Below are 26,750 nucleotides of genomic sequence, written 5' to 3'. Positions count from 1 at the left end.
GTTGATGGCTTTTCGATCCGGGGACATCCAGGTAGCTTGATAAATTTTTCAACGAAATAATCTAGTATTATGGAGAACCATATTTCAGACCCCGGCGAAGTCGATCATCTGCATCAAATCAGCGTATGTTGAAGAACAACACTTTGATGGGGATTGTGGCTAGACGTTTATCCAAAGGGATGAATCCCAGGACTCAGCGACGTAGTCTCTCCCACCACGAATCTCACACCGAATTCGTGATCTTTTATATGGCCGTTGTTGTAAATATCACAAGGATCTACTCGTGTCATTCCTTCATTTAACTTCTTGGTCGGCGTTAATGTCAGCCTTTGTTCTTACGAGGGCATCAACCGGCTGGGCAGGGCACCTTCCCAAATAAGGGACCGGAAATTTTAAATATATGTCTTTAAATGTAATCCTTTACGAGTTACACTTGTTTCGTTAACTTTCCAATACACAAATCACGAAACAATAAAGCTAATGGGATAAAACTTTGCACGAATAATACCCTTGATGTATGCCATCCTAAGACTAAAAATTTTTTAAGTCCAGTAAAAACTGTTTAATCCCCTAGGTACCGAATATTTAAAGCCCTTAACTAAAATTAAGGAATAATCCTTCTCCTATAATGGTATGTTTTTATGTCAAAAATTAGTTGAATCGGGCCAATACTTCCTTTAGCCCCCATGTACCTAGTATAAAGATTTTCGAACTTCCAAAGGATTTTGTACCGCACATATCGGCCAATATGTGAGATATCCCTATGAAAATAAAAGAGCGCGTTTTATTCATAACAGTGTATCTTTGTGTCTAAACGGCTGACTTCACTTTATATGATTGGTTTTACACTTTAAAGTATTTCCCTGACTTTGGTTTTTGCAAGTTGCAAGAATATAAAATGTTCGGTTGCTCCCGAATTTAACTCTTCCTTATTTTTTATGTTTTAACAATGAATGATTCGTAAAATGCATTTCGGGCAATAGACATACATATAACAATTAGGGTATTCCACCAAACTCGTAAATGTACAAACTTATAAGTTCAAAAATTTACGCTTTAGTTTTTTGGAACGCTCCTTTTTTTCATACGTATAAAAGCCGCGTAAATAGGTATTTTGACTTTTCTGTCAGTGTTGCATTTGAAAAACCAAATCCAGGGTTAATTTAGAAGAGAAATTTCTGTATAAGTGCGTGCGTTTATTTAAAAAATTACTTAAAAAGAATTAAAATCTTACAAAATGCCACGAAAAAGTGAAAAAAGAAAACTGTGTGAAAATATTGATAACAATGCACTCAACAATTTGTCGATGTTACAAGTATTTGGATCAAGTGATGGTTTGCTTAATTACTTTCTGAGAGAATGCACGCATTTAAATGATTTCGATTATATTTACAGAACGAAATCAAGAAGAAGTGGAAGATGAAATCCTTGAAGAATGGGCATATTCAAAACTTACTGTTCTCAGCTTTCGCAATTCGATTCCGACCTTGAAAGACTCTGTGCCAAAATCCAAAAAATTCTTTTATGATATTTTGCCAAATTTAGACGAAAACCGGTTTCGACAATTTGTTAGAATGAATCGGGCAAATTTTGAAATTGTACTAAAACTGATAGACGATGATGTTCTCTTTAACGGAACAAGTTCCGGCAAACAATTTAACCATTCAAAGAGTTACTGAGCGAGTCTTTCAAGCAATATTAAAAATAAAGCAAAGGTTTTTGTATTGGCCTGATGCTAAAGAGCGGCAAAGTATTGTCAGAAATACTTTTCTTGAATTGCCGCATTGTATTGGATATGTTGATGGCACAGTAATCAAACTAGCTGAAAAACCTAGCGAAGATCCCGAGTCATATTTTTCGCGAAAGCATGTATATTCTCTAAAAGTTCAAGCAGTATGTGAGTATAAACTGAGAGTCCGTCACATGGTTCTAGGATATCCAGGTAGCGTTCACGATAGCAGAATCTATAATAACTGTGAACTGGTATTGAAACCATCGGATCATTTAAGCGGCGATGAATGGATAGCAGCCGATAGTGCGTATAACGGTTATAACCCCATTTAGAACAAATTCCAACGATTGCACTTTGCAACAAAGAAATGAGTTCAACAATACCCATTCCAAGGATCGTGTGCGTATTGAAAATTGCTTTGGAATTTTGAAGGAAAGGTTTAACTCCCTCAAAGAATTAAACATCCAAATTAAAGATGACGCAAGTGTAAGGCTTGCTTGCCGGTGGGTTCTTATTTGCGCCGTTCTACATAACATTATAATTGAGCAGGAAAATGGTGATACATTTGAAATCGAAAACTTAGAAGATAGTTTTGACAATGATGAAGTGAATGAGAACCAATTCCAACAGTTTCCAGTCTTAGAAGGAGAACACAAGAGACGAGCCATAATAAAAATTTTAAATGAAATGTCAACATTAAATAATTTTTAAATTTTTTCATGTAATTTTTTTTTTGTTTCAATATCTTTTTATTTATTGAATCTGCTTTTTGATTAAAAAGCCTAACAATAAGTTATAAAATCTTAAATCTATTTAATAACTAGACAAGCTCAAGCACCTGATTGAGCTGTTTTGGTGATACGTTGCTCTTTAGTACGCAAGCATATCTCTTCTTTTTAGGCGTGTTTGATCGCATGAATGTACCAAAGCATTAGCCAATGGGATTGGATGATCTCGAAGTTTAGATATATATTTCATTCTGCTGTCCTTTACTTTTTTCTTTGCCATACGAATACCAAGGTCTTTATAGATATTTTCATTTCGCATTTACAATGGTGAACACGTGATTGATCTAAGCATTTTTGATTGAAATCTTTGTATTATGTCTATATTAGTTGCACAGGTCGTACCCCACAGTTGAATGCCATACATCCAAATCGGCTTTATGACCGCATTATATAAAAGCACTTTGTTGTCTAGGCTAAGTTAGGAGTTTTTGTTTAATAGCCAATTTAAATTTGCAGCTCTTATCTTCATGCAAGTTATTTTACTAGATATATGTTTTTTCCACGTAAGTCTTCTATCTAGGTGAATACCAAGATAAGTTACTTCATTCGCTGGGGTACTAAAATATTGTTAATTTTTACTGCCGAACACATTTTTGGTCTAAGCGAAAATGTAATATGCTTACACTTTTGTTCATCTACCTTTATACGCCAGTTGGCTAGCCATTCTTCGACAGACCTTAAGTGCTCGGCTAATATTCTTGATGCTATTATGTGGCATTTGTTACGGCTCACTATAGCTGTGTCGTCCGCAAAAGTAGAAGTTAATACATTGTTAGCTGTTGGAAGATCTGTGGATATATGATGTATAGTGTTGGGCCTAGAACACTGCCCTGGGGTACACCTGCTCTTAACTGTCTTTCATCAGATATGAAATCTCCCACTTTTACCGTAAATTTTCTATTTTTTAAATACAAATGTTTATGTCACTCCTTATCAAACGCTAGAGCTACGTCTAGAAATATAGCTGAACAGTACTCTCTGTGCTCAAATGCTTTTCTTATTTCTTTAGTAATTCTATTTACTTGCTCAATCGTGCTATGTTTTTCACGAAACCCAAATTGGTGCGTTGGTATTATATTATTTTCGTGGAGGAAAGGAGTCATCTTTGATAGTAACAATTTTTCAAATATCATAGAAAGACAGGGTAGAAGACTGATAGGTCTGTATGAAGACGGCTGTGTTAAGTCTTTCCCAGGTTTGTCTATCAAGATGATCTGCGACTTTTTCCATGAATTTGGATAGTGTCCGAGATTAAGAATTGCATTGAAGAGCAAAGAGAGCACCTTTACGGCAATATTTGGTAACTCAATTAGCATTTTTGGGGTAATATTATCATGTCCTGGTGATTTTTTGGGGTTAAGTTCTTTTATTATTCTAGTAACTTCAGAAGTAGAAGTCCTAATAGACACATGCGACTCGTTTGCGGTATTGGGCAAGGTTGGCAACTCAAAGTTGTTTTTTGGGCAATTGGGTTGAAATACCTTTTCTAGGTGATTTGCAAAGCAATTTGCCTTATCCTCATCACTACGTGCCCAACTACCATTCAACTGTCTTAGAGGCATGTTGGAATCTACTGGTGGCTTGAAAGACTTTTGTGCTTTCCAAAGAGAGTTTTGCTTGCGAGAATTTGGACCCAGTTTCTTTATATAATTTTCAGTGTTGTGTTCCTCTTCGCGTTTAAGCGCTTTTTTTAACTTTCGTACAGCAGATTTCAGTTGAAGCAGAGTTGAAGGGGATCGATTTAACTGCCATTCCCGCCTAGCTCGCCTTTTCTCATTTACAAGTTTATCTATTTCATTATTGGTGATCTTTCTAAAACCAACTGGTTTGTTGTTTCTTTTTGGTGTTGCCAATACAGCTGCATTAGTTATTACGTCATTAATTTCTTTTATATTTTCATCAATGTCTCTTCCTGTATTTATTTTGCAATCAATATTGATGTGGGTGCTGATATACTTTCTATATTTCAACCAGTTAGTTTTATGTGATGTTAGAGAAACTTTCGGCTCAAATAACATGGGCTGTTCGTATAACTTTATTAGTACAGGAGAATGATCAGATGATAAGCCTGTACATGTATCAGCTGTCATAAGCGATCTATCTATATTTTTGACTACAGCAAAATCTATTAAGTCTGGTATTTTTCTTCTATCACTGGCCCAGTATGTCGGCTTACCACGAGATATTATTATCCAGTTTATTATGCTTATTCATAACAGTGTAGTACAACTATCGTCCTTTCGGATTAATAAGACGTGAGCCCCAGTATGTGTGTTTTGCGTTTTAATATCCACCTGCTAGAAATCTTTGACCTTGCGTTCCAATAAAATCTTTAAAAAACGCTATCTGTAATTTAAAACGAGGTGGATTGTATATAGCCGTAAGGTTTAAGTCACAACCTCGAATTTTTAGTGATATTGTTGTAGCTTGTAACTGTATTGTAGCATGAGATTCTGGAGCATTGTGGTTTAAACGATTTCTAATCAACGCTGTCGTGCCACCATGTGCTTTTCCAACCGAATGATTTGTAACGTATAGTCTAAATCCCGGTATATTGAAATTATTTTTATTTGTTAGATGAGTTTCTGAAATAAGCATTACATCTATATTCCTTTCAGACAGAAATCTGATAATCTCTAATTTATGTTGGTTAACACCGTTAGCATTCCATATACAGATATTTAGTAAGCTCATTTTCTACTTAATAAATTTTGCAGCATTTGATTTTGTGATTTTATTAAATCTTGGATCATGTTTTGCATGGTAGACATAAATTTAGTCATACACTGTGTAAGATTTATAATCATAGTTTCAGTACCTCCATTTGGAGTATTTTGCGGCAGTTGCATTTGCACAGTGTTGCCTTTCACCACATTTGCATAGCTTCCTTGCATATTATTATTGTTAGAAGTAAAATGATTTGAACTTTTTTCCGAGGTTGCTATTATTTCATTACTGGGTGTCTGTAACATTTGGGTACGACGAGCTTGAATGCCCTATGACAACTTCGATTTCAAATCTTTATATACAGGGCAACCCCTGTAGTTAGCAGTGTGATTTCCGCCACAATTGCTGCATCTTTTATTTAAATCCTCTTTTTTAAGAGTACATTTTGAAGTAGGATGTAGATCACCACACACCACACAGACACTGCGTAGAGTGCAATATGCTTTCGTGTGTCCATACTCTTGGCAGTTTGTACATTGTACTGGACCATTTCTCTTATGTGGTTCCTCAACGGTGATTCTGCGATGGAGTAGATATTTTAAATTGTAAATCGGGTGTATTTCCTTTTTTTTTTAGTTGGTTACAATTTGGCATCACTTCTATTTTGAACATGGGTTGTGGGTCTTTGTTCCTGTTAAAAATATTTACTACTGATTTAATGCTAAAACCACCTTCTTCAAGTGCTTCTTTCACATCGTTAGAGTCTACCGAAGACTCTATACCCTTTATGACAACAACTAGGCCTTTTGAGCTCTTCAGTTGGTATGAGGAGTAATTTTTTTATTATTTGACAAGTACTTTACAATATCCATGAAACTTTTTTCAGTGTATGTTTGAATTTTTGTTTCATCTATGTTTCCTTTTTTCAAGGGCACAATATGAAAATTGTTCGTGCCTATTAAATTGCTTAATTTGGAGACAAGTGCATTTGAGCTACGCTCACACAAATAAATTGGAGGGGATTTTGCATTAACGACTGTGGTGGTACCCTTCGCATCGTCGTCTGAATTCTTGGTTAGTAAGGCAAATCTGTTGCCATTTAAAACTTCCGTTATATTGCCGACTTGAAATTTTTTAGAATTGACCGCTGAATTTGAAGGACTTAATTTCCTTTTTATATTAACGTAGCGGTCAATGCCAGTTTGCACGGACTGGCCTTTTTTTAATGGTACATTCTCACCTTGCGTTATGTTATTTTTCGCTGCCTGCGTGCTTGCTGGTACCTGCTTAGTTGTTGGTGTTGACACGTTTGTTGCTGGCCGTTGTTGATTGCTGTTTTCTGCTGCTTTTGTAATTTGCTCTGCGCTCTGCTTATGGGGCTGCTCAGTTGTTCGCTTCGATGACTCATCCTTCGCACCGTTGCCTTGTTTGTTGTTAGGAGCTGAATTCGCAGGCTCGACAAAGCTGAAGTAGGCATTCAGAGAATAACCTGTATATTAATTTTAGGTCCGCAAAATCTAACAAAACCCTCACATCCTGCCCTTACCCTACGATGACTTGAAAAAGCCAAACAATATGGTTAAAAGCTATTGCTGTCGGCGAAAGCCAGCAACCAAAATGCCTTAAATTAACAACTTTTAATTTGATTTCATATTTTAAAGCATTAGAAACTGTTAAGGTCTTCTTTATTTGTATATATGTAATCTTTAAAGTTTGATCACCCTTAACATTTTTTTTACAATAAGACTTCTCTCACTCCACACATAGTTTTCGGCCATAATAATAAAATTATTAATTTTAACTGTATTTTTCACGATTAGTTCAGTTAATCAAATTTTAGTTAGACAAGTGATTTACATAACCATGAAAGTACTCAACACGTGTCACGAGCTCCAACCAACAACGACTTTTGTGTTGTAAGTATACTTTTTTATATAATTATTTGAATTTTTTAAAACTAATGTTTCAAAATTTTTTCAGGAATAATTTTTTGTCATAAAACTAATATTTTCGCTATAATCCTGGCCGTAATTATAAATATAACGTTTTCCATCATTAAGTAATTTCATTAGTTCTATTTATATGTGTTTTGACAATGAGCGATGCCAAAAAAACGCAAAGGGCTGATTTGAGCCGTAATACAAGTACGTTCAGAAGTATAAGAGATAAAACGTAAAAGACCCGAAAAAAAATCCAGCAACAAAATACGTATGCACGTGTCAGCATGCAGCAATTGCGTCAAGAACAATCAGAAGATACACGAGCTGAGTGCAATGAAATTATTCGTTTAGAATAACGGCAATCGCGCCGTTTCACGATTAATAGACGTACGAAGTATGACAATTAAGCAATGAGACATATTCCATTAAAACCGTATATTTGAAAATTATTCTACAGCTCTGCAGCTCCTTCAAAGTAGTCCCCTTGGGCAGCTATACAGCGATTCCAGCGCGTTTTCCATGCTTCGTAACATTTCTGGAACGCTTCGACTGGGATGTCCGCGAATACCTTCGTCACGGCCGTCTGGATGTCCGTAATTGACTCAAAATGGGTTCCTTGGACCACCGATTTTGTTTTAGGAAACAAAAAAAGTCCCACGGTAACATGTCGGGCGAATAAGGCGGCTGTTGCAACACGCCGATCCCTTTACAGGCCGAATACTGGGACACGCTGAGCGCGGTGTGGCACGGCGTATTGTCGTGATGAAGGATCCAGTTACGAGCGATGTCTGGGCGCACCTTGTTGACTCGTTTTCGCAATCTTTCGAGTACTTGACAATAATAGACTTGATTCACAGTTTTCCCCGGTGGAACGAATTCTTTGTGGACTTTGTTTGTTCACGGCTATCAAAAAAGGCAATAATCATCGTTTTCACCTTCGGCTTGCTCATGCGAGTTTTTTTCGGGCGGGGGGCGCGCGGAGACAACCATTGTGAGCTTTGGCGTTTGGTTTCCAGGTCTAAAATCACCATACACTCTTACAATTTTAGCGTACGTTTCCGAATTGGTTTCGTCCAATCTAGTGCAAAATTTTATCGCGTCGCGTTGCTCTCGATTTCGTTTTTCCATTTTCGTGACGAGCAATTCAAACACACGTCTACTCAACTTGACGCAGCAAGCGAACTAAACAAGCTAGAGCGATGGTACATATATCAGTGTAGAGGGGAGGGATGCCGGAAAAAAAAAATGGGAAGGTCACAGGTTTACCACAATAAAATCAATTGTAAAAGTTAATTGTAATTGTCAAACCTCGTAGAACAAATGATCAATAATGCCAACAGGTACATTGTGTATTTCAATCTGATACATTTCTACGTCTAGCATTCCAGTATGAGCCCGATATTGAATATTATGCTCATTCAAAAGTGGTAATTGGTGCTATGGATTAGGACTGTTTTCATTGTCATGTTCTCAAATTCAAAAATGAGCCAACTAGAATGTGTTGCGCTTTATGAAAAGTGCACCTACCTGAAATTGAAATACCATCTGAACCATTAAACGATTTACTTATCGGTACGGAACCAGATTCTAACGTATTCCTGAAGTTAATTCGAACATTGAATTCAGCTTTCAAAATACATGGTTTGTAGCAACAGAAATAGTTCAAATACTAATGCTAATGGTCAACAATACAATTCCACATTCTAAATGAGAGGCAAGGTTTATCATTAAATGAGCTCATTGCTGCCAATGCCAAACGAACCACGTAAATTTTTATAAATCTACTTCATGGGCGGACAGGATTCCGGAAGCGCACGTGCCAATCGCGTGAATACACGTTGTGACTATAATAAACTTAATTTATTTTTTGCCAAACCCATCGTCAGCGACTTGGATGCATGAATTGTTGAAAATATTCAAATCATTATTCAAATCGATAATCACGCTATTGTCATTAATCCTGATAGAACACCAGCTGGAGAGCATATTCGTAGATTCAATGCACCTGTTGTTGAAGACGTTGCTGGAATCATAGTTGGCGATCGTACAGGTACACGAGAAATTGTGATTCGTAGAACAAATAATAATCCTCAGTTCATTGCTGATACACATCGTTCATATGACGCTCTCCAATAACCGCTAATATTCTGGAAGGGGCAAGACGGATATTGCATTACCATAAAACAATGAGATCCCGTATCAGTTTATTATGAACTTGATCATTAACCATTTAACAAAACAATTAAATTATTGAACGTAATTAATTTAATTTAATATTTATAAAATACTAGCTAACCCCACATGCGTTGTCCTGCGTGAAATTATGTGTTTTGAAATGAAAAGAAAGTTGAATTTACGTTGTGTTAAAAATCTTTTATTTTCTATTTTTCCAATTTTTTTTCAATGTAATGCAGTTTGATAAACAACATTTTTTGGTTTCTATTCCGGAGCGTAAATGTACAGAGAAGATGGTTTTCCAACTCGGGAACACGCCACGTATAACTGGCACGCACTCATGCAATCGTAGTTACGATAATTTGGCAAATTTAGCATAAACATTCGTGATGAGTTCACATTTCGTTGAAGTAAATTGACAAAGGCAGGTGGAATTGATATCAAACGATGTAGAATACGATGTAAAATGTCTTCGGCAATGTAATTTTGTTCGTATTCCAAAATTGACGCAGATTTGAAGGCTGATATGTCGAAATGACCATCGCGAAAAGTGTGCGAACTTCAGTGGAATGCGAAGTGGCTATCGAATCGTCCATCGTTTCCATTGAATATCATGTTCCAGCAATTGTAATTGCTTGCATGCTTCTCAAAAAATTACACACACTTTACTATTCACAGTGCGCAATGACTCAAATGAAATTGAACCACGTACATTTATCAATAGCAACCGAAGTTATTAGCAATCGTCGTTTTTCGGGTGGCTTTCGTCATACCTTAGGAGGACTTTATTAATTTTATTAAATGAAAAACAAAATATATATTTTCATAATAGCGTTTATTCCATAGGGTTCCATAATTTCACTTATATTTTTACAAATCGCTATTGAACAACTTGGCATTTTGAAGTAAACACTGAGCTCAACTCCACGCGCGCTCTAGAAAGCAACTAATAGCCTCTATTCCCTTCACTGCTTCTCTCTATTCTAATGCTTTTTGATAAACCATATTTTTAGTTTTATGTTCTGGCGCATAAATAAATAATGTTGATGGTTTTCCGACACGGGAACAGGCGACATATAATTGGCCATGTGAAAAACATGGATTTTCTAGGTTGATGCCACATACACATAGCGACTGCCCTTGCGATTTATTTATTGACATTGCAAATGCAAGCCGCACTGGAAACTGTAATCGTTTAAAGCTGAATGGTATGTCGTTCGGTATCATAGGGATGCGTGGGATTAAAACATCTTCGCCTTTGTACTTCCCTTTCAAAATTCATAATTTCTTCACCGCAAGCCGGGTACCATTACACAGACGTGGCGGGTTTATGTTCCGTAACATAATAATTACTGATCCGGTTTTTAATTGCAGATTATGAGGTGGTAAGCCGGGCAATTCCAGCGAATTTAAAAATTCTGTTGGATAATTGACAACTTCATCTTCATTAGTAATGGAATCAACTGATTTGTAATTCTTCAATTCGCCAGCTATTTTCTCTTGAATATGAAAATTCATTTCATTCACATCAACATTTTTTGCGGCCAATATAACACGTTCGCTTAACCAAATGTGATTTACGTAATTTTGAGCAATGTTTGGGAAAACCATCTCCATGAGTTCGGTCTTTGATTCACAAAAGTTACAAAAATTGGTAGGGAATGTAATGTATCCAGATGATGTATCAACAGCAATAATACCATTACCAATATCGAGCAGTTGTTTGGAAAACACTTCTCCAGACTGGTCTTCCTGCAATTCGACTCTCATGTTTATACTTAATTTAAGTGATTTAATGTATTTCCATAAAATGGACGACTTCAAACGGGCATTCAGTTCATCAGCTGGCAATATTTGTCGAAAACCTGCCAATAGTATCATTGCACCACCACCGGTATTTGTTATTTCGTAAATCTTGCATCGAGCGATGTAATGCCTCCAAAGATTTTTTTGTGTGCCATCGTACATTCATCCCAAATGATCAATCTTGTTTGCTGCAGCACTTTGGCCAAAGGAGAATTCCTCGAAAGGTTGCAAGTTGGAGTTTCATTAATTTGAAGGTTTAACGGCAGCTTGAGAGCTGAATGAGCTGTTCGGCCGCCTTCCAACAACCTAGCTGCAATACCTGATGAAGCTAGGGCTAGTGCAATTCCATTTTGCGACCGAATTGTTGCCAAAATCAATGATAACAAAAAAGTTTTCCCAGTTCCACCGGAAGCATCTAAAAAATAAAATCCGCCAGTTCCATCGTTCACTACTTTCATGAGCGTATCGTAAGCATATTTTTGTTGTTGATCTAAAAGGGGAACTGTTCTATTAACCATTTCTCGTAATGTTTCGGAATCGTATTGGGCTTCGCGTCTCAATTCTTGATCAAATGAGTCGAACATTGGGCGATTGGGTCCTATCATTCCTATTTGTATTAGAACTTTGTTGGTAAGCATTAAGCACATGTCCTTAATTAAAATTAAGGCTTCATTGTGAATTTCTTCGTTCATTTCCAAATCTGCATTCGATGTTCTAAGACGCATCTGATGCAATATACATATCTTCCGCCATATGATCTTTGTATTTATGCTATAAATCAGTCGGTGCTGATGGGAAGCATGTAGACAAAATTATTGAAAATAATGTTCGTATTTGTTTAGCATTTGACGAAATCACAGCATCTTCGAGAGTCTGGTCCCAATGAGTGTCATTTTCTAACAATCCCAAATGTTGACAGGCTTCTCTGTATGTGTCACACAATACACCATTAACAGTTCGCAGATGTTGGACCACGAACATTGACTAACAATAAACGCAAATAAAAACACTCGTCTTGACTGGGATGGACTGCATAAAGACGGCCTAGTGCATCGGTGGAAAATACTTGTGGGTAATCTGAAACTGGCTGTCCTCGTTTTCGTCGTTGAACTTTTTTGGATGATTGATTCCAGGTATAATATCTTGGCATTTCGGAGTAAAGTAGCGTTCTGCACATTTCAAAGAAGCTGGTTAATGTTGTCGATGGTGGCCTGTCAACTCGTTGTAATACGTTTGCATTTGTAAAATACACCCGTTGACTATTTCCCAATTGTACGGCCAAGTGAACAACAGTAGGGTGTCGTTGATGTATTGGAAACGAAAATATGCGCCACATGACTTCATTACTACTAACATAGCTGCCCATTTGTTATTGAGTGACTTCATCATTTGAATTTTCGGCAGCAACTCCGAAGACAGCCATGTCACTACCTTTGTTCACATACTTGCAAATATATTTAATAGATTTTATTTCCAATTCCTAACGAACACCATGTAAAATGTCTTCTGCAATGTACTTTTGTTCGTGTTCCATAATTGACGCAGATTTGAAGGCTGATATGTCGAAATGACCATCGCGAAAAATGTGCGCAATGACTCAAATCAAACTGAACGACGTACATTTATTAATAGCAATCGAAGGTATTAGCAATCGTAGTTTTTCGGGTGGATTATATAAATTCGTTCTAAGGAATTAGTTGAGGACACACCTGGATGTCAATCTATTGGTTGGCCTTGCTTTCTGCGTACCTATTTCTTCGGCGATGCATTCCATGCATAATATCAAGGCATCTCCAAATAGAGCAATGTTCTCACAAACGAATCACTGACGCAAGTAGAGAAAAAACTCGTCAATGTAAATTTTGTTGTTGGAAGTGTTTCCGCTGGCTGTACTGTGTTCTCAGGGTTGAAAAACACTCTTTAGCCATTCTTCGAATGAACTGCGAAACGCACAACAGTCGGAAAAGTCGATTTCACAAAACCACAATATCAAATATTGGCAGGAGTTTTGAATGTGAATTAGACAATAGTGGCGAATATATGACGATCCATATGTTGTCGACTTCGATATTCACAACTCTAAGTTGAATGGCAAATGTCCTGCCATTGTCGTCGACGATAGAGTGGATATCCATCATTTTCAGTTTGCGTTTCCGAAAGAAAAGCACGTGGATAGTGTTTCGTGCATTTATTGCAAGTGGGATTGTGGTGCCCGCAAGGTCCATGCACCATATTGGTTTTCATCACTTAGTAGAATAATGGATCTTTCTCTGCATAAGGAATTTCCGCAGAAATGATTTCATCAATTTGATCTGGTGTAACCACCACCCACCATTCAAAGAAGAATGTGTGCGTGCGGCAAACCTCTTTTTTGCATCTCAACAGAGTACATCCAGCATCTGACTGCACCATACTTGTATATATGTACATACGTTGCTTCAAGATAAAGTCCATCAAACTTCGTAGCTGTTATTTGAAAAGTCTTGCTGTATTATCGTGATGATCCTTTGCTGATTGACAGCGATCCATAATTCCACACATATGTCATCGCATCCTGGGAGTCTCATGTAGTTCATGTGTTTTGGACTGCCGTACGTTTATGGCAAAAAGAACGCCAACCGATATTAGCGCGATGTCTTCGTTGCTTCGTAACAAATTTCAATCTGTAATTGATCACTTCGTTTGAAACACACATAAAGTTTTCACTGAATAATTTTTCTTTTAAATAGCCGGAATAAAAAAGCAAGCGACCGAAATTGATCGATTCAAATAATTTACAAATCAAAATATTGAAAAACAAAACAAAAAAGAATTGTATGAAAAGTCACTTTTTGGAAATTTCCAATTTTTCGATTTTTCCTTATGAAAAGTATATGGTTTTTTTTTATATCTAACCCTCTCCAGATCCACAGCGAACAACTTCTGATTTCGTGAAGATTGGTTCCGCCGTTCTCGAGCGTTAGCGTTACAAACAAACAATCATTTTTACTTACATATGTACATATGTATGTATGTATATACAAAATAAAACGTTTGTATGAGAAAAAGGAAAGTGCTGTTTTTAGGGGTTTTCCGGAAACTTTTGTAATTTTTTCTTACATAAGAACCTTCTCCTAATAATAACAAATACAGCAAAAAAAAAAAATCAGCCAAATCGGTTCAGCCATTCACGCGTGATGCCGTGACAACGAAAACGGTTTCATTTTTATATATAAGACTAGCTGACCCCGCATACGTTGTCCTGCGTGAAATAATGTGTTTTGGAATGAAAAGAAAGTTAAATTTATAATTTCTTTTTTTTTTTTCAATGTAACGCAGCTTGATAAACAACATTTTTTGGTTTCTGTTCCGGTGCGTGAATGTACAGAGAATCAAGGTATAAGCAATGTTCTCGCAAACGGATCTCTGACGAAAGTTGAGCAAAAACTCGTCAATGTTAATTTTGTTACTGGCAGTGTTTCCACCAGCTGTATTGTATTCTCTGGGTTGAAATACACTATTTGGCCATTCTCCAAATTAACTGCTAGATGTACAACAGTCGGAAAACGTTCATGAATTGCAAAAGTAAATACAAAGCGCTTTAGTGCAGTTCACGTATCGACCGTATCGTTCAAGACTAATAACCGCCATGTTGCTTCCTTTGGTGATGTACATACAAACGTATTTTATCGATTACACCAAACTGCAATACTCAACATTGATATGAGTTTTGAATGTGAATTAGACAATGATGGTGAATATAGTACGATCCATGTGTTGTCAACTTCGATATTCACGCCTCTAACTCACGCCATTGTCGTCTGGTGAGCGACGCCGATACAGTGGATATCCATCATTTCCAAAAGAAAAGCACGTGGATACTGTTTCGTGCATTTACACACAAATCGAAGAGGGATTGTGGTGTCCGCAAGTTCCATGAACCTTATTGGTTTTCATCACTTGTATAACACTGGATCTTCTTACTTCTTCTTCTTCTTTACTGGCGTAGACACCGCTTACGCGATTATAGCCGAGTCAACAACAGCGCGCCAATCGTTTCTTCTCTTCGCTACGTGGCGCCAATTGGATATTCCAAGCGAGGCCAGGTCCTTCTCCACTTGGTCCTTCCACCGGAGTGGAGGTCTTCCTCTTCCTCTGCTTCCCGCGGCGGGTACTGCGTCGAATACTTTCAGAGCTGGAGTGTTTTCATCCATCCGGACAACATGACCTAGCCAGCGTAGCCGCTGTCTTTTAATTCGCTGAACTATGTCGATGTCGTCGTATATCTCGTACAGCTCATCGTTCCATCGGATGCGGTATTCGCCGTGGCCAACGCGCAAAGGACCATAAATCTTCCGCAGAACTTTTCTCTCGAAAACTCGCAACGTCGACTCATCGGTTGTTGTCATCGTCCAAGCCTCTGCACCATATAGCAGGACGGGAATTATGAGCGACTTATAGAGTTTGGTTTTTGTTCGTCGAGAGAGGACTTTACTTTTCAATTGCCTACTCAGTCCGAAGTAGCACCTGTTGGCAAGAGTAATCCTGCGTTGGATTTCTAGGCTGACATTGTTGGTGGTGTTAATGCTGGTTCCTAAATAGACGAAATTATCTACAACTTCAAAGTTATGACTGTCAACAGTGACGTGAGTGCCAAGTCGCGAGTGCGACGACTGTTTGTTTGATGACAGGAGATATTTCGTCTTGCCCTCGTTCACTGCCAGACCTATTTGCGTTGCTTCCTTGTTCAGTCTGGAGAAAGCAGAACTAACGGCGCGGGTGTTGAGACCGATGATATCAATATCATCGGCGTACGCCAGCAGCTGTACACTCTTATAAAAGATTGTACCTGCTCGGTTCAGTTCTGCAGCTCTAATAATTTTCTCCAGCAGCAGATTGAAAAAGTCGCACGATAGGGAGTCGCCTTGTCTGAAACCTCGTTTGGTATCGAACGGCTCGGAGAGGTCCTTCCCGATCCTGACGGAGCTTTTGGTCCCGCTCAACGTCAGTTTACACAGCCGTATTAGTTTTGCGGGGATACCAAATTCAGACATTGCGGCATAAAGGCAGCTCCTTTTCGTGCTATCGAAAGCAGCTTTGAAATCGACGAATAGGTGGTGAGTGTCGATTCTCCTTTCACGGGTCTTTTCCAAGATTTGGCGCATGGTGAATATCTGGTCGGTTGTTGATTTTCCAGGTCTGAAGCCACACTGATAAGGTCCAATCAGTTTGTTGACGGTGGGCTTTAATCTTTCACACAATACGCTCGATAGAACCTTGTACGCGATGTTGAGGAGGCTAATCCCACGGTAGTTGGCGCAGATTGTGGGGTCTCCTTTTTTATGGATTGGGCATAGCACACTTAAATTCCAATCGTTGGGCATGCTCTCATCCGACCATATTTTGCAAAGAAGCTGATGCATGCTCCTTATCAGTTCTTCGCCGCCGTGTTTGAATAGCTCGGCCAGCAATCCGTCTGCCCCTGCCGCTTTGTTGTTCTTCAGGCGGGCAACTGCTATTCGAACTTCGTCATGGTCGGGCAATGGAACGTCTGCTCCATCGTCATCGATTGGGGTATCGGGTTCGCCTTCTCCTGGTGCTATGTGTTCACTGCCATTCAGCAGGCTGGAGAAGTGTTCCCTCCATAATCTAAGTATGCTCTGGGCATCGGTGGCTAGATCACCTTTGGGGGTTCTACAGGAGTATGCTCCGGTCTTGAAACCTTCTGTAAGTCGCCGCATTTTTTCGTAGAATTTTCGAGCATTACCCCTGTCGGCCAGCTTATCAAGCTGTTCGTACTCACGCATTTCGGCCTCTTTCTTCTTCTGTCTGCAAATGCGTCTCGCTTCCCTCTTCAACTCTCGGTATCTATCCCATCCCGCACGTGTTGTGGTCGATCGTAACGTTGCGAGGTAGGCAGCCTGTTTTCTCTCCGCTGCGACACGGCACTCCTCATCGTACCAGCTGTTCTTTTGCACTTTCCGAAAACCAATGGTTTCGGTTGCAGCTGTACGTAAGGAGTTTGAAATGCCGTCCCACAGTTCCCTTATACCGAGTTGTTGACGAGTGCTCTCAGAGAGCAGGAGTGCAAGCCGAGTAGAAAATCGTTCGGCTGTCTGTTGTGATTGCAGCTTCTCGACGTCGAACCTTCCTTGTGTTTGTTGGCGTGCGTTTTTTGCTGCACAGAGGCGGGTGCGAATCTTGGCTGCAACAAGATAGTGGTCCGAGTCGATGTTAGGACCTCGGAGCGCACGCACATCTAAAACACTGGAGACGTGTCTTCCGTCTATCACAACATGATCGATCTGGTTGGTGGTTTTTCGATCCGGAGACAGCCAGGTAGCTTGATGTATCTTCTTATGCTGGAATCTAGTACTACAGATAACCATATTTCGGGCCCCGGCGAAGTCGATCAGCCTCAACCCATTTGGGGATGTTTCCTCGTGGAGGCTGAATTTACCGACCGTAGTGCCAAAGATACCTTCTTTGCCCATCCTGGCGTTGAAGTCGCCAAGCACGATTTTGACATCGTGGCGGGGGCATCTCTCATAAGTGCGCTCCAAGCACTCATAAAAAGCATCTTTGGTCACATCGTCCTTCTCTTCCGTCGGGGCGTGGGCGCAAATCAGCGATATGTTGAAGAACCTCGCTTTGATGCGGATTGTGGCTAGACGTTCATTCTCCGGAGTGAATGATAGTACTCGGCGACGGAGTCTCTCTCCCACCACGAATCCAACACCAAACTTGCGCTCCTTTATATGGCCACTGTAGTAAATGTCACAAGGACCTACTCGTCTCTGTCCTTGTCCCGTCCATCGCATTTCTTGGACGGCGGTGATGTCAGCCTTTATCTTTACGAGGACATCTACCAGCTGGGCAGCGGCACCTTCCCAATTAAGGGACCGGACATTCCAGGTGCATGCCCTCAAATCATAGTCCTTATTTCGTTTGCCATGGACGTCATCAAAAGGGGGGTCTCTCATCCGAGGCTGTGTTTGCTTTTTCATTGGGGGTGTTTTTTTACGTGGCGGGTCCCAAACCCTATGCAGGGGATGTTTCGCCTTCTCACGTTAGCTCGCCTTCAAACGGATGTTCTTAGGCTACCCAGAGGATACTTGGTCAAAGACCGGAAGTCGTGAGCTGCTTGAGTCATATGTAAAAGAATCGTTTCTGGCCACTCCCAAGTGAATGGCGATCAGAGAACTTTCCTCACTTGCGTGAACTTCTACACATGACTCCATCCTCCGAACTTCTTACTTAGCATCAGGAATTTCCGCATAATTAAATACTCGTAATTTCATCAATTTGATCTGGTGTAACAACCATCCAAAGAATAATGTGCGCGTGCGGCAAACCTCTCTTTTGCCACTCAACAGAATACATCTAGCAACTGACTGCACCATATATACATATGTATGTTGCTTCAAGATAAACTCCATCGAAGCTGTTGCTTGAAAAGTCTTGCTCTGACATCGTGACGATCGCTTCCTGATTGACCGCGATGCATAATACCGCACGTATGACATCGCATTCTGGGAGTACTCGTACAAGTGCCTTGGGCTGCCAAAAAAGAACGACGACCGATATTAGCGCGACCTCTTCATGGCATCGTAACAAATTTCAATCTGTAATTGATCACTTTGTTTGCAACACACATAACATTTTCACTGAATAATTTTCAAACATTTTTGAAGCAAACGCCAAATTTGAAAGATTTAAATAATTGAAAAACAAAACAAAAAATTTTTGGAATTTTTCAATTTTCCGACTTTTCCTCATGAAAGACATACAGGTTTTTTTATTTCTAAATCTTCCCCGATTCACACAGAACATTCTCTTGAAAATTTCATTAATATTGGTTCAGCCGTTCTCTTAACGTTACTAAAAAACAAACATTCATTTGTTTGTATAAGAAAAATAAAAAAGGCTGTTTTAGGGGTTTTCCGGTAATTATTCGAAGTTTTATCAAATTTGGTTCAGTCGTATGAAAGTTATGAGCGTACATACATTTTGGCGATTCATTTTTATTTATATAGATTATTACAGGAGCTGATTCAAGCAAGAACGTTAGCTCGAAAAATTATTATGCGTACTGATTAATGATTCGGCGCGGCTTGGACATTTCACTCTACGATGTCAAGAGCTTTGTCAACAATTCATGGTCGACATGTACGCGAAAATAGAGGACTAACTAATAGCTTTAACTTTGATTACGATATAATCAACTCAGGCTGCGTGAGGAAGAGTACATTCACTTACGAGACCGTGTTTATTTATCACGTTCACATGTAATCCAAAATGGCCAGAGATTACATATCCGAGATCCCGAGATCAATACCTGTGCAACTCACCTTTATTTCCAAACTCAATTGGTGTAAGAAACGAAATAATGCACAGAACGAGGTTTCAAATTTTGGAATTCACTTTTTATTTTACGAGGGAATAACGCACAGCACGGATTTTTTTTTGTTAATACAAATTTCTTAACTCTCTTTTATTTATATATTTTTTAGGGTGTGCCATTCTGAGGCAACCTTTTTTTTTTCAACTGAAAAACAGGCTCAAACCTTTCGAAAATGTGTAAAAAAGTCACTCAAAAGATGATATTAAGAGGTGCCTATTTCAAATTTTCTGTTTTCCATATAAATTACATAGAAAAAAAATCATTTTTTTTTGTGGTGGTTATTGTGAGGAGGTTTTATATGTGCCCCGATAGCTACCAGTAGGGATGGTAAACTCGAGACCGATTCTACTTTATTGGTGTGATGTGTAGTGATGTGGAAGGTGAGTGGTGAGTGTGGTGTGCTGTTATGATGATTTTGTGTGTTGAAATGTGGTGTGCTGTGTATCATGACGGTGTAGGCTGAGAGTCATTTAGACATCCCGGCCCCCCTGGGCAAATTATTAGCCTAGTAATCTTTGCAATTGTTGCAATGTGGCCACCACGTTACTGAGGCCAGTGGATTGGCGAGACCGCGGCCGAGGTTGACGCCGCCGCGTAGATATATTATGGTGTTGGCGCTGAGTACGTGTTCGTGATTCTGGTGGTGGCTCAGCTCTTCGTGGTCGTGCAGCACGGTTCGCCTGCGGTCGTCGGGTCGTAGCACGACTAGAGGAGACAAGTAATTGTCTGCCGTCTCGATGAAGGAGTGCGTGATGCGGCCGCATGCATATTTGGCACGTGTATCCGGACGTACACTCCGATGTGGAGTGGGTAGGTGCCAGACAATTTAGGCAGTGGCCATGTGTCTGGACAATCTGCTGGCGGAGCGGAGGCAGCATCCTCTTAAAAATGCCGCAGTGCGGCAACCTGTGGGGGCGGCGGCAAAGCGGGCATCGGAGGCGCTGTGGGTCTGCTGGCACCGGCGTAGGATTTGCGCGTGTTGCACTTCGGGCAACGGTTTGCTGCGTTGTGGCCGTGGGATTTCAAGGGGCTGGTGCAGGCCCCGTTCGTGGCACGTGAATGGTCGACCGAACGGCTGGCGTTGGTGCTAGCGGCATAACGACATCCATTTGATCTGTCAAAGATATTATTTAAGTTATATATTTGTGGTAGAAACGGATATGAAAGTTGGTGCTACGTTAGGTGGCACTGGTGGGTAGTAGGGTGGGTCGATTCCGGACTTTTTTCGATTCGGGATTTCTAATGGTGCGGAAAAGTTGCCTTAGTACTTCCTGATTCCAATGCAACTTTTTGTTTTGAGATCGGATTGCATCTTCAACCCCAACTCCGGCCTTGAAATTTCGGAAATTCGCCTAAAATCGTGAAATTGTCTACCTAGCACCTGAAATACGCATCTCATTGCAAAATGTATGAAACAAAAGTTATTTGTCACGTCATTTGCTACCGATCATGGCCGTAGGACGAACCGTTCCCGAGATACGAGCGAAAATGCGGCGCGCAACAGCGCAAGGTGAAAATTGTTGCAACTCTCAGCTAACCTGTATTGGTCACCTAGAACCCACCGCGTGGAGGTGACTGCTCTTCGGGTTCCTCCCAAGCCCAACCCAATCAACCAACCATATATCAGGCTTGTTTTAGTCTGAATCTGTGCCAAATTTATTGATAAAATCAGATTTTGTACTAAACTTTGGCACTTGTTGCCTAGATTTCAGTGTAGAGCGTATAAAACGATCACGAGATTGGGGACCAATAACTTGTCGTCTGTCACCAGTTTGTCGGTTCTCTCGACAGCCACAGTGTGAGAGGGGAATTCACTAAATTTTCATACCTCTGCAGTGTCTCCCAACAGCCCCTTTATGAGTTCTTCGTTAGAAACTGAACAAAGAACTGGTTAACTGGTCTTCCAGTTAATCATATCGTAATAATTATTAGCTTTGAAATTCAGCTTTGGCACTTTATTACATCTAACCCTTCCATTTACAGTGTCAGACTCTGCTTCTCTGGCTGCCAGAAGACGGTCAAGGGCCAACTTTCTGACTTCTATCCGTTCGTCAGGCATCGTACTAAGGAGAATGTTTTCTGGAAGAGCTAAGAAAGCATTCTGTTGAATGGATGAATCGACAACCTTGCGCAGTTTAGCAGGTAAGTACCTCGACCTTTGAATTGCAGCATAGAAATGGCGCGAGCCATCTTTGATAGAACTGTTGAATCTTATTGAGAACCACAAAGGTGAGTAAACTGTAAGTATGTACTTGACCAAAATCTTTATTTCCTTTGTTGGTTTGTCAGTAGAAATGTATAATCTCAGAATTCTATTTGCACAGGTGAGCCAGCGGGATTTGCACATGTTACATGGATGCATCGACGCTAAATCTGAGGAACATTGACCGGAAATAACAGCTTCTGATATTTTATAGAGATAAGCTTAGTCTGTGCTAAGTTGGGACGGATTAATAACCTCAGAAGGTAATTGGCAGGACGGAAAACTTTCAAATTTGACAACAGGCAACTTCTCACAATAAGGGAGCAGTTTACCTATGCCGCCAGAGAATGTATTTGGGCTCTTTGAGACACCATCTATGTGTTCGAAAAGAGCACGAAATGGAAGTTCGTTGAAATGTAGAAGACAAACAACACTGTAATGGCCTACCTATTCTTTCTTCTAGTTTTCGAATGATTCCACCTTTCCAACCTGTGTCCATGTTGGTGCCATCAGCACCGACAACTTCTACATGTTCCACATCAACTGAATTGTCTTGTAAATGTTGCCATATAGCTTGCGTCTCATCCTCAGCTGACCCGGAAGGAGAGATGACGTGGCCAAAGTAATAACAACCAGGTTCCGCTATAAGAGAAATATGTTCCTCTTTGACAGTGTCGCGGTAGTACTTTTCACCTTCGCTGACTTGTGTAAGTGTATTGTCTTTGCGGCCGTCAAAATACAGCCCATATACAGAATCAATACTTTCACACTTTTTTTTGCCCGACTAATCTTGCGTTTGTCAGTGACAAAGCTAGCCTGATCCTCTGTTATCAAACCTGCTTTTTTAGCATCCAGAAAAGCAGATGAAACAATCAAGGCTGCTGCTCTATCACTTACTCCAAATCTTTGGGCAGCTAAAGCAGTGTTTTTTTTTTTTTTTTGTTACCGGAGGGGGAATCTTCGAAAGATACCGTCCTATTTCAGACGGCATGCACGATTCATCCTACACGCGCCGCCATTGTTACCAAGTGCGGAACCTGCGGGGTAGGACGCCTACGTACTAAACCCTAACTCCGTCTCCTCTAGCTATTTATCTTCCTTGCGGTACCGCCGCTAGGCATCTCTTCACAAGGATAAGCTTTAGCCGTTTGGCTCTCGATCTATAAATTTACCAACTCCATGTGGGTCACCTGTCTGTCGCTCTTTTTTTGCCACTCCTTCCGTCTGAGTTCTATTAGGGCTGTCGCGCTCCATTCTCTAACAAAGTTCCACACCTGCTTGGAACGTAGCATGTGTGGTACAATGTTTTCAGGGGTTAGCCGCTCTGAAAGTAGTTTCTCTAATTCGTCTCTTTCATCCTTATAACGGGGGCACAGAAAGAAAATGTGCCACGCGTTCTCAATCCCGTTTCCACAAAAAGAGCAGTTAAACCCATCGTCATGACCATATTTGTGTGAATACTCTCTGGAGCAACCGTGCCCAGTCAGGAACTGCGTCAAGTAATAGTCAGTTTCTCCGTGTTGTGTCTACCCACATTTGCACGTTTCTGATCAACGTGTGTATCCATCTACCATTTGTTGCTTCGTCCCATCGTTTTTGCCACTCATTAAGGCTGGTTCGTCTTTCTTGCTGTTTTTCTTGAATATTTAGTCGTCTCCCCGCGCTTTTCGCTTTGTCATACATTCTTTTTAGCTCCATTGTCATAATATCTGGAGGCATGATACCTGAGATAACTCCAACCGCTTCGTGTGACACAGTCCGGAAAGCGCACGCTACCCTAATTGCGCTTAATCGAACTACTGCTTTTGCCGCATTCGCATACGTTTTGTGCAGCAATGCTGGTCCCCATATGGGTGCGGCTTACATTAAAACTGGTTGGCTAACTTTTGCCAGAAGGGCGCGTCTATTCTCACTAGGTCCACCTGTATTGGTCATGATTCTGCTTAATGCAGCCGTCACTTTTTCTGCTTTCTCACAGGCTTTCGTGATGTGGGCCCGATAATTTAGCCTCGCGTCAATAATAACACCCAGGTATTCCAACGACTGTTGCGTTGGGATATTGTATCCATCGATGTTGAGCATAGTCGCCTCTAGTTTTTTCCTGCTCGTTATCAGCACCGCTTCAGTTTTTTGGCTTGCTAACTAGAGCTTTGCTTTTGTTAGCCATTCTTTTATTTTAATCGCCACGTGGTTGCACAGGTACTCTATCTGGCTTATTTCTTTTGCTACTACCGTTACTGCTATATCATCAGCGTACCCGATTATCTGTATTTCTTTGGGCAATGGAAGACGTAGCACCCCGTCATACAAAACATTCCACAGGAGCGGCCCTAGTACAGAGCTTTGTGGTACACCGCCTGTTATAATGTAGTTTCTAGGACCTTCTTCTGTGTCATATAGCAGTAATCTATCGGAGAGGTAGCTGGATATGATCCTCAGCAGGTAGAGTGGTGTCTTCTTTTGTTTCAGGGCTTCCATGATGTGCGGCCAATAGGCCGAGTTGAAGGCATTTTTGCCGTCGAACGTCACTACCGCACAGTATTCCTTGGAGCCATATAACCACCTGGTTCCTTCAATAGCCTTGCTTGCGACCTCTGTTACTTTTTTTACGGCGTCTATTGTTGACCTGTGTCTTTGAAAACCATATTGGTTTTCGGCTAAGCCCGGCGGCTCTCTTTCTAGGTGTTGCTCTAGCCGCACACAGATTATACGCTCCAGTATTTTCCCCATTGTGTCCAGCATACATAGTGGTCGCTAGGATCCTGGCTCCCCTGCTGGTTTATTTGGCTTTTGTAAGCTTTTTTATAAGCACTAGCCGCTGTTTTTTCCAGATCTTAGGGAATACTCCCTCTCGTAAACATTGCGTATAAACTTCCGTAAACGGGGTGGGTTTATATTTAATAGCCAGTTTTAGGGCCTTATTCGGGATGCCATCTAGGCCTGATGCTTTACTATTTGCGAATCTCTCTGCTGCTTCTACGGTTTCTTGGTCAGTGACTTGCGGTGCGTTTGTAGCTCCAGATTCTTTCATTTGCTGCCTTTGTAGCAATTGCGTCGGGAAAAGAGTTTGGACAACCGTCTTTAATAAACTAGGGCATGTAGGCGCTTGTCCTTTATAGTCTTTAATCTTTGACATGACGATTTTATATGCATCTCCCCAAGGGTTTTCTTCGACCTTGTTGCAGAGCTCTTTAAAACAACAGGCTTTGCTCTTCTTTATTGCTTTCTTGAGTTCATTTCGCTTTCGTTTAAAGCGCTCGTTTAGCATTGTGAAATCCGCCGTTTGTCGTCCCCTTTGACACTGGCGCCTCGCTTTGTGGCATTCACTTCTTAGAGCTTCAATACCCTCATTCCACCAGTATGCAGGTTTCCTGTATGTGCCTTGTTTTTTCCTACACATAGCGGCATCGCAAGCTTTGCTCACATATTTAACAAGGCATTCTGCCTTCTTTTCTATGTCTAAGGCGTTGTTCGGATTGTCATCCAGCATTAATTTGTATATATCCTCATCAAGGGTTTCAGTTTTCCAGCCTCTGTTTTGAACTTTTTTGAGATACTTGCTTTTGTGCGTTTTGTCAATTTCAAGCAGAATTGCCAAGTGGTCACAGTGTGTATACAGATCGCTCACTTGCCATGTACACGACCGCACAAGGGAACTACTAGCAAACGTAATATCGATTACCGAACCGCGGCCATTTTTTTCAAAGGTATTTCTGTTGCCGGTATTCAGCAAGACGGTGTCCAGCACCGAAAAAGCCTTCAGAAGAGTTTCTCCTCGTCTATTTGTGCATATGCTACCCCACTCCACTGCCCATGCATTGAAGTCACCTGCCACTACGTTCATTGTGGTGTTCGACACTTCTCGTACAAGGTTATCAATTATTATTTAATATTCAACTTGTGCGATGCTTGGCGGAATGTAACAGCTATAGAAGTTTATTTCGCGGATCTTTGCCCGTGTGTAATAGGCTTGTCCTGTTAATGGCTTTTCTTGGAACACGTTTTCTCCACAGGGACAAATGGCCGCTTTGCCCATTAGGTCAGAGGTCCACGTTGCTGCACTGACGTTTTTGTATTGTTCGCAGACTATTGCCACGTCGATTTTCTGCTCAAACACTGTATGCGTAAGCAGGTCTTGTGCTGCTTCGCAGTGGTTGAGGTTGAGCTGTAGAACCCTCATATTTTGGCTTTTTTGCACGCTTCTTGGTAGAGAGGACATTTCTTGCTACCTATCTGATGGTCAAAGTTTTCCTTTCCTTGTTTTTTACATGCAATGCAAGACGGCTCCTTGTTGCATGTCTTTGCAAAGTGACCTTTTTCCCCACATTTGAGGCAGCACTGACTCCTATCGTCTGGGTTTTTGCAGATTTTCGCCAGGTGGCCATATTCCAAGCACCGGAAGCATTTTTTAAGGGTCGGCTTCTCCCTAATCCTACACACTACCCATCCTATTTTAATTTTTTTGGCTTCAGCTAGTAGCCTAGCCTGTAAGGCGGGGAGGCTTATTACAGCTGTTTGGGTGCCTGCGTATGACGCCCTAATGGTTCTGATTGAGCCTTTATCAAACTCCTCTAGACTTCCAATTTGCGTACGAATAGCATTGGCAATGTCTTCCTCTCCGGTTATTTCATCCAGATCCCGGATTTCCACCGTGGTCTCACTCGCTAGGGCTTTAATTTTGGCTTGATCTCCGAGCACTTTGCCTATTTCGCTGGTGTAGACAGCAGTATGTTCCATTTGCGCGTTCTTTAGTTCCATTAAAATTTCCCCTTTGGCTGTCTTTCTAATCCGGATTACACTTTCACCCAGTTTCTTGAGGGCATCTTATTTTTTAACCGCCTTTAAAATGTCGCTGTATGTCATGTTACCAGTTCGCTCGATCACTATCGCATCAGGCCTTGGTCGATGCTTATATGCTGCCTTCTTTTTCTTTTTTATTTCCGTCCAGCCATCTTGTTTTCCCGGTGCCTTTCCATTGTTAATTGAAGTTAACGTATTTACTTTTTCCTCGTTATTTTTGGCCTTCTTTGATTCTTCTCCATGGGTGGTTTTATTC

This window comes from Bactrocera dorsalis, chromosome 1 (assembly GCF_023373825.1).
Source record: "Bactrocera dorsalis isolate Fly_Bdor chromosome 1, ASM2337382v1, whole genome shotgun sequence".
Lineage (NCBI taxonomy): Eukaryota > Metazoa > Arthropoda > Insecta > Diptera > Tephritidae > Bactrocera > Bactrocera dorsalis.
The sequence above is the reverse complement of the archived record's forward strand: the minus strand, read 5'-3'. Positions refer to the sequence as shown.